Source organism: Palaemon carinicauda, chromosome 3 (assembly GCF_036898095.1).
Source record: "Palaemon carinicauda isolate YSFRI2023 chromosome 3, ASM3689809v2, whole genome shotgun sequence".
NCBI lineage: Eukaryota > Metazoa > Arthropoda > Malacostraca > Decapoda > Palaemonidae > Palaemon > Palaemon carinicauda.
In genome coordinates this window covers 195,499,752-195,512,538 of record NC_090727.1, presented here as the reverse complement: position 1 = coordinate 195,512,538, position 12,787 = coordinate 195,499,752, and positions in this window count along the sequence as shown.

Below are 12,787 nucleotides of genomic sequence, written 5' to 3'. Positions count from 1 at the left end.
CTATTTGGCCCAAAAATCGTTCAATGTTTGTCCGACATAAGAAGCGGAAGAGTTGATTACAATACACATAGGGGTTGAACTCGAATCCGGCTTTAACACCTCATGATGATGAATATAATTTATTGAGCAATTGTAATCTCTGACTTCCTCATCACTCAATTTCCTTGCTACCCCTCAATTGACCATTTCTTCAATCTCCTTCTGATATTTGTTAGCATATTTACTACCAAGTTTCTTAAGTCTGTTCTCAGTTGTTCTTAATTTGGCCCTTGCTACTTTGAAATTATTTTTCTCTGTTGATTTGGATCCTTTATCCATGGATAGCTTGCTACCCAACATTATTGTCTCTTATTATAGGTCAACACTTCACTAATCAGTGATAATTCCTTTTCCTCTTTTAAACTTATGCAGCTAGCTTTAGGACAATTTCTACCCATACAATTGATACATTAAGGATCACAACTTGTTCCTAATTCCTTTATGGCCAAATATATATCTAATTTGTTCTTCAAAGCTTCATAAGAGTCAATGCTAATATAATTCAAATTTACTGCACTAGAAAGCTTATGAACTCTTACGTGTATATGGCTACTAGTGTTAGGGTGACCAGTAACTTCATCATGTCTACCTTGCACGCTGAATCCTACTTAATCTTCTAACAATTGGAGACCAATATGGGTGTGAACAACCCTTGGCAACAATTCACAGTAATTAGTTCCTATAAGCATTTCAATATCCTCATGTGTCTAACCAAAATCAGACATCGATATTCCCATAAAAAGTTCAGGCATTTTAGACAGATCAGGTTTCTTGATTTGGGCCGATACTTCATTTATACCAACAGCATCCACCATCCATATTTTACTGGTCTTATCAGTTAATGGCACAATATATTCCTTACTATACTGATGTTCAATGGTATTACCCACCCTAATCATAGACAGAGTAATCTCTCAACCTTTCAATCCCAATTTCTTGGCTGCAGTATGAGTCATCAATGAAATATCAGATCCCAAATCCCAGAAAGTAGTAAAAGGTTGATTTTTGCTCTCTATGGTGCTAATATCTAATAAGGTAGGGAATGTCTTATCTAATATAGCATTATGAAGACTGCCTTCTAATCCATCAGGATGCAAAAAGGGATGATGATTACGGTTACACAACCTTTGGCCTATAATATACACATCACATAGATTACCAGTTTTGCGATTGCGTGCAGCATGATATTATTATTATTATTATTACTATCCAAGCTACAACCCTAATTGGAAAAGCAAGATGCTATAAGCCCAGGGGCTCCAATAGGGAAAAATAGCCCAGTGAGGAAAGGAAATAAGGAAATAAATAACTGAAGAGAACAAATTAACAATAAGTCATTCTAAAAAAAGTAATGTCAAAAGAGATATATCATATATAAACTATTAACAACGTCAACAACAAAAATGTCATATATAAACTATAAAAAGACTCATGTCCGTCTGGTCAACAAAAAAGCATATGCTCCAACTTTGAACTTTTGAAGTTCTACTGATTCAACAACACGATTAGGAAGATCATTCCACAACTTGGTAACAGCTGGAATAAAACTTCTAGAGTACTGCGTAGTATTGAGTCTTATGATGGAGAAGGCCTGGCTATTAGAATTAACTGCCTGCCTAGTATTACGAACAGGATAGAATTGTCCAGGGAGATCTGAATGTAAAGGATGGTCAGAGTTATGAAAAATCTTATGCAACATGCATAATGAACTAATTGATCGACGGTGCCAGAGATTAATATCTAGATCAGGAATAAGAAATTTAATAGACCGTAAGTTTCTGTCCAACAAATTAAGATGAGAATCAGCAGCTGAAGACCAGACAGGAGAACAATACTCAAAACAAGGTAGAATAAAAGAATTAAAACACTTCTTCAGAATAGATTGATCACCGAATATCTTAAAAGACTTTCTCAATAAGCCAATTTTTTGTGCAATTGAAGAAGACACAGACCTTATATGTTTCTCAAAAGTAAATTTGCTGTCAAGAATCACGCCTAAAATTTTGAAAGAGTCATACAAATTTAAAGAAACATTATCAATACTGAGATCCGGATGTTGAGGAGCCACCGTCCTTGACCTACTTACAATCATACTTTGAGTTTTGTTAGGATTCAAACACCGAAAGCATATGCCTTTGTTTTTTTATCATCTCAAACCTCTCTTTACTAGTACAACCTTTAAACAAGTAACAGCCTGTGATATCATGGCCTGTTAAGTTGTGCAACAAACATCCACCACTTTTGCTCATTAGCACTTTTGATCATCTCCGTTAAATTTATGATGCAGGATTCAAATTCTTTTTTCTTAATCTGCTATTCTTTATTAATTTTCTTCACCAACTTCAGCAAGTATGAATTACTATCACTGTCACCAGCACTATTGATACTATGTACAGCAGCTTTGTTGTCACCACTGCCGTTCCTTTCATTAGAACTCATGTATTCCAAGACTTTTCTTTCCCTTTGCAAAAATTTCAACAAGTTTGGAAACAGATCACTTGTTACAATAACTTCATTTGCTTCCATAACCCACTAACTTCTCTGAAGTGAAGGCAGAACTTTCTCAATATGACTGACCACATTGGCAGTATTTGATTTATTACATAGATTACCTTTCTTTGAATCCAGCCAGCACTAGATTAAACATTTTGATAAACCCTCTAACATCACCATCGACTATTTTCTTTACAAATTTGAGATCACTAACAACTAAATCCACTATCTTTCTTGAATTTCTAAATTTATCACCCAAACGTTTAAACATTTCATCGTAATAACCCTCAAAGCCTTACATAGCCTAGATGGCCTTGCCACCGAGACACATCTTAAGAGCATAGGGATCATTGCTGTATATATTAGTGACTAAATTTTGGTAATCTTCCTTGAAGTTGGGATAATCTCTAAGATTGCATTCAAATTTGGGAGGCTCAAATTCCTTTAATTTGATATGCGGTTTATTCATGACTGAAGATGATTCCCAAATTTACATTCTCCAGCATATACAGCATTCCTAATTTTATCATTATCTAATATATATTGCTTTGCTTCCTGTTCCATTATATCATCTAGACTGTTGTCACATATAAACTTTATTACTTCATCATTAGTATTCTCTAAACCTTTAAAAGTTTCTAGTACTTCCTCATAATTGGCCTTTAACACCTTTATCAACTCCTTCCCGACACAATGTCACCTTCATAGTGAATTTTCCCTTGGCGAAAGCCCTTCATCTCTTCAGAGCATCCAAATCGTGTTGTACACCCATGGTGGCTCGAAGTTGAAATATAATGGTATTCAAGGATAGACTACAAGTTGTAATAGTTATTTATTCTTCCGAAATTGGTTTTAACCTTTAATATTGGTATAGCCATAATAAACAGAATATTATTTTAGCCAATTACCACTATCATTGCCATATTCAATTACATATACAATACCCACAGTTCAAATACAACATTGCCTGACCAAGGGTGATAATTTTCTTTTGAGATCTACCTGAATAAATTTACATACAATGTGATCAAATTTATAAATCAATCAATAATTAGTTCAATAGTTGTAATGATATATTGTTCATAAAACCATATACTGTACTGATCAGTATATAAATATTTATCTGATCATACTAAAATACCTAACTTGCCCTATCTAACCGGGTCAACGTCAAGACAAAAAAAAATAAATAAATAAATGAAATAAAGGGAGATTACTCACTTCGATAAACCCACTATATGATCACCTTGAATCCCAGTAGGTTCCACTTTCCTCCTTCACAAATCCTTCATAAGCTTTCCGTCACTGTATATCGCCTCGACTGAAAGTTATACATTCCATAATTATATACATTAATGCCTGACAAACCTTCCCTGGTAGGAAGCAGATGGTTTCTCCCTGAAACATGTTTGCCATTGATGTGTAATTATTATTATCTACAATCACTACACTTATCCACTGCTGAACAATATTACACGAATACATGCCCTTATATCACAGCTCCATAATTCACTTGCACTAAAGTTTCCCATCATAACAATAAGAACAACCTAATCCTATCAGCTGACACCAACCAGAGGGAAACGTTAGCTGACACCAAGCAGAATGAAACGAAAAATGAACTCGAGGTGCGCAATGCATCAGTCAGCTGACTCTAGATGGGAAAACAAAAGATGCATAAGCTGAACAATACTGACCTATTCTTTCGATATTATAAACATTTTCTCCTTACACATACAGTAACATTGTAAAAAAAACTTCATCTTAATGATACACTTTCTTTCATCAGGTTAATCATGTTATACACTTTGTGTTCTTTTGAATGTTTGTATGTATCAGAACGTGAGTAGATGATCTCACCGTCTATTTTGGAATGATGAAGGAGCAAGATCAGAAAATCTGTACCCTCGCCGACTAACACTGAGGTTCAATGATGGGATAACTCAATAGATGCCTTAACGATATCCCCTGGTGACTGAATGACATGGTATCCCCTTTTAGTTATTGCTGCTCTGATCAGAGCAAACATACTTGCCTCGTTTATGTCACTGGACAAAAATACCTCCTTTTTGCCTGAAAACTATGTTCCTGCAAGGATACTAACAATAAGGTGCAAGGTTTTTTCCTCGTCTCTAATGTGTGTTTTATTTTACGGAAGGACCTATGTAATAGCCATCAAACACCACTGCCGCTAGTCCATAAACTCTTACAGTGAAGTCTGCATAACACTCAACTTTCTTCCATGGTAAACGATGGAAAAAAGTGATACCTTGAAGCATGTAACAATCTATTTTAGGAATAGAGTTCATGACAGCTTCACTTGATAAGTCCGCAGCATGGCCTCGAATTGCCTTAGTAAGCTGAGGTTTGTCTGCTTTTTGGAGAATGTTCTTGGAATTGAAAAGGGCCGCAAGTTATATGCTTAGTTCATACGTCAAAACCTCTTTAAGGAAAAGATCTTCCAACCTTGACAATGGAAGAAAATGCTGGAACAGAAGGGCTGGATCAATGGTACGATCGGGAGTAATCTTCACAGCAGAGATATTCCCAAGGGTATGGGCTTTTTCTTTCTGCTTAAATTTGTAACTAAATGCAGAATTCCCGAATTAAGTTCAATTATATTGTTCCCAATCGATTCAAAGGCTTATACATTCATATCTAGCTCAACCACTATCCAGTCGAAAAGGCTTCACAGAGCAGAATCAGATGTGAAGGGTGAGCAGGCTGTAAACTTCATCAGATGCATCTCTTTTGATACTGCCTCAGTTGAGTCTTTGTGTTGCAGACTTGTAGCATAGGTCTGATTTGTGGAATCCTGCATCGTATTGTTGTGCTCAGACGGTACAGATAAGATCCAAAGTTTCTGCATGTCCTCGGTCGTCCAACTGCTTCAAATTGGACCACTATTGCTCTTTAGAGACCACATTAACTTTTATTCAATGACAAAAACATTACTAAGTCCTGCCCAAGACTGATTGCTCCTACAAACGTGAAAACCATTAAGGAATTTTCAATAAACGTCTGGGTTCTTTTCTTCTAGGTTGCTCATTTACTGCTGGTAGTAATGAGTAGATTGCAGTAAATTGGAATGCAACACCTACATAAATCTTAATTTAAACTATTTGATAGGAAAAATGGTTATAAAATGCTAATTTTTTATGCCATTATATATTTTTATGTTACATAATTTATTCTTTATGATCTTAATGTGTTCCAAGCCCCCAAAAACTTGGGAATAGACACAATGATTATAAAATTTGAGGTGCTAATTATATAGTTTTGATCATTAGGAGGTTCCAGCAACCATCTTGGACTCCGTATTAAAAAAAAAAAAAAAACAGTTTTCTGGGGCCCTACTTTGATAATACCGATGCCGAGTGGCGGTCTTCTCTCACTAACAATAGACGTATTTCCCGAAGGAAAAACCTGCCTAGGAGTATGCTCTGCCACCACCCTTGGTGGATCAGCAACATCCTTGGCATCATACACAGACTTAAGATCTGACAGACGGGCTACAAAAAGTACACTAAACCCTATCAACATCAATTGAGAAACCTTTTGTGGTATTTCTTGGGGATTGAGGCGTATTTTCCAGCGTGGTAAGGATTCAAACGTAGTCCCCTGTGGATCCAAGGATCTACAAGACTACTCCTCAAACGTCTGGCCACGCCAACCACACATTATTATTATTATTATTATTATTATTATTATTATTATTATTATTATTATTATTATTATTATTATTATTATTAGAACTTATCGGTAATATAAACTATGAAAATACTGGTTCAAACCTAATCAGCATTAAAGCATTTGCAGTAAGTTTGAAGTTCTAAAGCTTCACTAATTTAATTGCAAGATTACGAAGGTCATTCCACAATCTGTTCACTTTATGATGGAGAAGGCAAGAATTATAATTAACTGCATACCCAGTACTACGTACTTGATGGTACAGTCTGGGAAAATCTGAATTCAAAGGATGGTCAGAATTATGAAAAATCTTAAGCAACATGCATAACGAACTAATGGAACGACGGTGCCGGAAATTAATATCCAGATAAGGAATAAAAAATTTTAAATGAGAATCCGCAGCTGAAGACCAGACAGTAGAATAGTACTCGAAACAAGGTAGAATGGAAAAAATTAAAACATTTCCTCAGGATATACTGATCACCGAGAATCTCAAAAGACTTTCTCAATGAGCCAATAGCGTGAGCAAAGGAAAAAGAAAGATCAAGTTTATTTCTTAAAAAGTAAATTTCTAATCAAGAATCAAACCTAGAATTTCAAATGAGTTGCATATAGGTAGAGAGAATTATCAGTAGACTATACACGTTGTGAAAACTTGACACAACCTTTATTGCTGCAAGCTGATCTAGTAGTATGTGATGGAAAGGTGAATATGATAAAAACAAACGGAAACAAAGATAAAGTAATCCAAAGTAGTGATAAAACTAGATCCAAAAAGCAGTTGGTAGAAATTGTTTAACGGAAGGATTAAGATAAACAAAAAGTATGATTAAGATGACATCAGAGAGAAAGAGGAATGGTGGTGGAATAAAGATTTACAAAGGGAAATTGAAGGGGAAAGAGCACTCAAGTTTTTAGCATTTGAGCGAGTATTGGGGCAAGCTAGAAATTTTACTCTTCATTAATACTAAATCTAGATAAAGACAGTAACAGATATATCAGAAAATTTTGAGATGAATGCTGATATCCATGAAACTTTACAGCAAACTTTAAAAAATGTATGAAGGGGTTTTGTAAGAGACACCTCACACGAAATACAGTGTTTAAAGAGGCATTTCGTGAAAGGCGGAGGAAAAAAAAATGTCGAAGATGATATGGAAAGGAACGGAATGAAAATTAATATAAGAATAATTGGGTACCAAATTCTACGGATACTGCTCAAAAAGTGCTGTTGATTACACTCTCTATGTAGGACTAAATATTTTCAGTATCAGAAAAGGGAAGATACATCACCGAAAAAGGGGAAATATGGATAGATGAAGACCTAGAAATAGTTTTAGAAAGACAGAATGAAAGATAGAAAGGAAGGGAGATGATATATTTCACATATATCCTCTAAAGGGACAAGCAGCTGCAAAAAGGTTGATGACGAGTACAGTTCTAGATTCTCTTGGTTTAGATACAAGGATATTTTCCTCACAAAAGAATGAAAATAGAGACTAGACCTTTACAGAAGCTGGACAGCTGGAGATGATTGGACCTATAAAAGAGCCTTTACTGTTTTCAAATGTACGGAAAATGCAGAGCTATACATTGTAAACAAGAAATACTAAGCAATTATTTTACATTCAGATAATTTTTAATCAGTCTAGCAACCAAATCAAGTCTCTAGAATTACATAGGGATCGTTCGATAGCCATTGCTCGACCATAAGAACGGGAGTGCAGAGTAGCTAAATTATTTGGACAGATTAACCTTTCTAAACACGTATTAAAATGTATTCTACATCAAGAGATTTTTATTCCCTCGGGTTCCATATGATGTATTTAAAATCTTGGTGTATTTAACCTTCAGTAATTATCGGTTTTCTTATTATTTGTGCATAAAAATATCTAAAAGAGAATTAAATGCAAGTATATATCAATAGGAAGGAAATTTAATCTGCTATGCAATAAAAATATTTAAAATTCTTGGTGCTAATAATTATTTCGTGCTGAGACAAGTAAGATAAAATAGGGCCTGGAGTTTGGGTGATAGACTTATTCATACATAGGTGAAATCTAAAGGGTTCATAGGTACTAGAGGAGTTGAAATAAATATCAAAATTGGGTGGATATGAACTACAATTAAGTTGAGGACCAGCTAGAATGTTCTACCAGTAAGAATACGAGACATGTATTATTACACGAATCAATTAAGTAAAAGGTAACAACAGCGCAGTTTTGGGCCAATGTAACAGTACATAGAAACTTTAGTACTGTCTTCAATATACAATGTAAGGTACATAAAGAACAGCTCCTCTAAGGGAGTTTATGGAGAGTATGACCGACTTGTGCAAGGATGGACAACATGGATATTAACACAGAGAGGACTTCATTCACTGACATAAAATAGATACCTAGAAAGTGATGGAAATTGTGAATTGATGTAGTGTAACTAAGATATTTCAGTGAGCCAACAGTAGCAAATGTCATAAATCGTTTTTTATGTCCTTGTTTGTGATAACTGAACGCTAATTTTTGTATTTTATTGTTACATTAATGACTGACATTTTCCAGGAAATTATATTGTTTATCTGATTACCATACATATAAATACAATATACTATACTGCAAGATGTTCATTGCTAAATGAATAACCTATAGTTTTCTCTTCTTAAATGTATCTCTATCAAAATAAAGCCTATAAATTCTTCGATAAAATGCTCCTAATAAAATCTAAGAGCAAACAGTAAAAAGGTACAAGCATTATAAAAAAGAAAATATCACAAACTATTCCACTGGCTAATAATTTTCACCTTTTAATAAAAACATATACGAAACTTTATAACATAATTTGTAATGTTTGATAACCCATTAGTGTATTTACATAACAGTATTTACAAAAAAAAAAAAAAAAAAAAAAAAAAAAAAAAAAAAAATTAGCAGAAGCTCTCTACCAACCAACAAGCTCTAGTTGGGATTTTCTGAATCCTGTTATATTATGCAACAGGAAATCAAGTTTGTTGTGGCCTGCTTGGTAACGTCTCTGTCTGGTGTTTGCCAGTCGGGGGTTCGAGTCCCTCTCAGACTCGTTAGCGCCGTTAGTGTCTGTAACCTTACCATTTTTGTGAGCTAAGGTGGGGTGGGGGAGCCTACTCTATAGGTCTATCTGCTTAGTCACATCAGCAGCCATTGCCTGGTCATCCGTGGTCCTGTCGAACTAGAAAATCGATCACATGAATTGGAGGGTCATGTTACAAGCAATAATAATAATCTAACGGATACCGACAGTGACAATGACATCTTTTTTTGCAATAAAAAGTGCACTCGAAGCGGCTCCTCAAGTTACGGAAATAACTGAAAATGAGCGTGTTTCCCCCACAAGATGAACCTCTTATTCCTTATACTATTGGAAGTCTCTCTCCTGTTGAGATGATAAAAAAGAAGAACCGGGAAATCCTAAAGAAAACAATATAGCGGTTCCACTGCATAGGAGTGATGAATCAGTGGATGATGCTACTGAAGAATGTAGCGGTAAATAAAGTAGGTGATATTGAAGACGATTTGAAAAATGATGATATAGGTTTAGACATGATGTCAAAAGGACAGTGGAATATAGATTTAGATACTGTAGGTAAATCAAAGTTAACTAGAGTAAAATCCACTGAAGAAAAAAGGAGGGAAGAAAAAATGAATGAAAAGATAGGCTGTCAAAGCAAAAGAAAAAAAAATTATATCCTTTTTCGTCATTATCAATGGCTTAAATAAAGGTAATTAAGCAAATGGAAGTTTCCCTTATCATGTACTATAAAACGGATATTCTGTTCATTCAATAATATAATGTTGAAGATATTTCTGGTTTGAGTTATCCCACTAATTTTGTGTATAGTATTCAATCCATCAATGAATTTAATAGGAGGTACAATGATATGTATAAATACTAAAACAAATGTAAACCTTTCAACCATGGAGATGGATGCTGATGGTAAATTCCTGGTGTAAGAGCATGTTACAATAAATGCATTATACCTATTATAAATGTGTATGCTCCATGTAGTGCAAGTAAATTTTCTGGAAGGGAAGACTTTTTTTGGAATGAAATATTGTATTACCTGTGACATGATAATGATCATGTCATTTTTGGAGGTGATTTCAACCGTATAACGTACACAAGAGATTGGAGTAGTAATAACAAAGCCTTGCTGTCAAAGTCCATGAGTGCTTCCGTTAAAAACCTTGCTTTAAAAGATAATTACAAATTCACATAGAGGATACTAGAATACCCTTATGCACATGAAAACCATGGATCCAAAATAGACAGGATATATGCTGTAAAGTTATTTGATAACATAACATCTTCAGACACCATTCAAATAGGTTTTTCAGATCATAGCATGTTCATTTTGAGATTAGACATTAACACAATAAATAGGCAAAGGATATTGGAAATCAAATGTGAAAGTTAAAATTATAATGAAATTGAAGAATGTTTTGTGCATGTATGGCCATGTATAAAGCAGATAATGGTACATTTGATAACATACTTGTATGGTAGGACTGGGAAATATCACAATGTAAAAAAATTCCCTGTCAAATTATGAAAAAATATTTTACAAGAAAAGTATGGCTTCCTTAATTTATTGCAAACAAGATTACGTCAACTTTATGATATTAACTATAAAACTGGTGTAAATCATGACAATGTTTATATTCTCAAGAATGGGATCTGTGACATCAAGAATGAAGTATTAGAAGGTATAATGGTAGGTGCCATACTAAATGATCGTACAATTGGTGGAAGAATGTCTGCACATCTACTTGGTGCTGAGAAAAAGAAAAAATATGCACGCATTAATAACATAAAACAAGCAGATTGTTCCATTATAGAAAGCACATAGGAAATTTCTGTCTTTAATAAGGAGCAATTTGAAAAGTTTAGAAAGGTCACAGGTCAGGTAAAAAGTCAAGACTATTTTCTTAACATATGCCATTCTGTCCTAAGCAAAGATGATGTAAGTTTGTTAATTAGAGGAAATTGAGGCTTGCGATGACATCAAGAGTATGTCTAAAGAAAGATCACCTGGATATGATGGACTTCCTATATAATTCTACAAAACTTTTTGGTTTATAATAAATTCTGACATTATTGAACTGTTCAAATTCATTGTGGACGTGAAATATATATGAGATAGTCAGTAATTGGGTATAATAAAATTATTAGCTAAAATAGGAGATTTATCCTTAGCAAAGAACTGGAGTCCTATATCCCTACCGAATGCTGACTATTAAATCTTTGCTAAAGTTTTAGCAAATAGATTGAGATATGTTATTGGGAAGAGAAGCTCTCCAGAACAATATTTCATACAAAACAAAATAGTGAAGACTTGTCCATTTTAAGATAAGACTGGTCTATGGCCTTTGATAGACTTAATATGATTTTTTGAAGACATTTGCTTTTCCAGATGAATTTGTGGCTCTACTTAGAATTTTGTATAAGTAGTATCTTGGTTGATGGGATTATGAGTTCACTTTTTGTATTAAAAAGTCTGTAAGACAAGGCTGCCCTATGTCAATTATGTTATGTTGTATATTTCAAGAACCTTTATATAGGGCAATAAAGAGTAATAACAAGATAATAGAGCCTAGCCTTCCTAACGGTGTAAATATATGCCTGCAAGGTTATGCAGATAACTTATCCGTGATCTTGTCAACTGATGATTCAGTTAGAGACTATTATAGAGGAATAGAATGGTTTGAACTTGCGACAGGTACACAGCTAAACAAGGACAAAACTAGTGTAACTGGGTTTGGAAAATGGGAAAACCGAAAAGTCTGTCCTATCAGTGGGTTAAAAGGTGTTGAAAGTATAAAAAATCTTGGTATAATTTATTAATGGGATTTTGAGATTACATTTGAAGAAAATTTGGCCTCGCCTTGCTCAAAATATTAAAATATCAATAGATATGCTAAGTCAAAGACAATTATCTATTTTCCATACAGCTTTTATCAGTTTTTCTTCTCTGTTTATCATGTTGTGTAATTTCTTAAGATGCACTTTTGGTAGACTGTGGTAGATGGTGTTTCAGTGACCAAACCTGGTAATAAAACAGTTTGTTATAAGTTTTTTAACCGAACGTTTATCCAGGAACGTTATTTTTTATAAAAAACAATGTCTCTAATATGATATCTAGTAGTTTTAACTATATAATTTATTTAATCGTTGGGAGACAGGTTATAGTCAAGAGATAATCCTAGAACACGAATTGTACTAGATACTGGGACAGAGTTGTTATCAGAGTTGTTATTTATGTTTACATGAACATCGCCCTAGTTTATTAGGATGTTTTTCTGTCTAATCACAATAAAATCACGTTTATTTTCATTTGGTTTTATCTGTTTGTCATGCATTCCCTAATACTGGTAAGAGTTATTTGTATTTTCAGCAGCATTATGTACATCATTTACTTTACTTTTCAGGTACTATACAGTTTCGTCTTCAAATAGTTTAAACATCACTCCATTCATTTGCAGTACTTTTGATAGAATAACAGTATAGATACAAATTAAAATTAGGCCTAGTATAC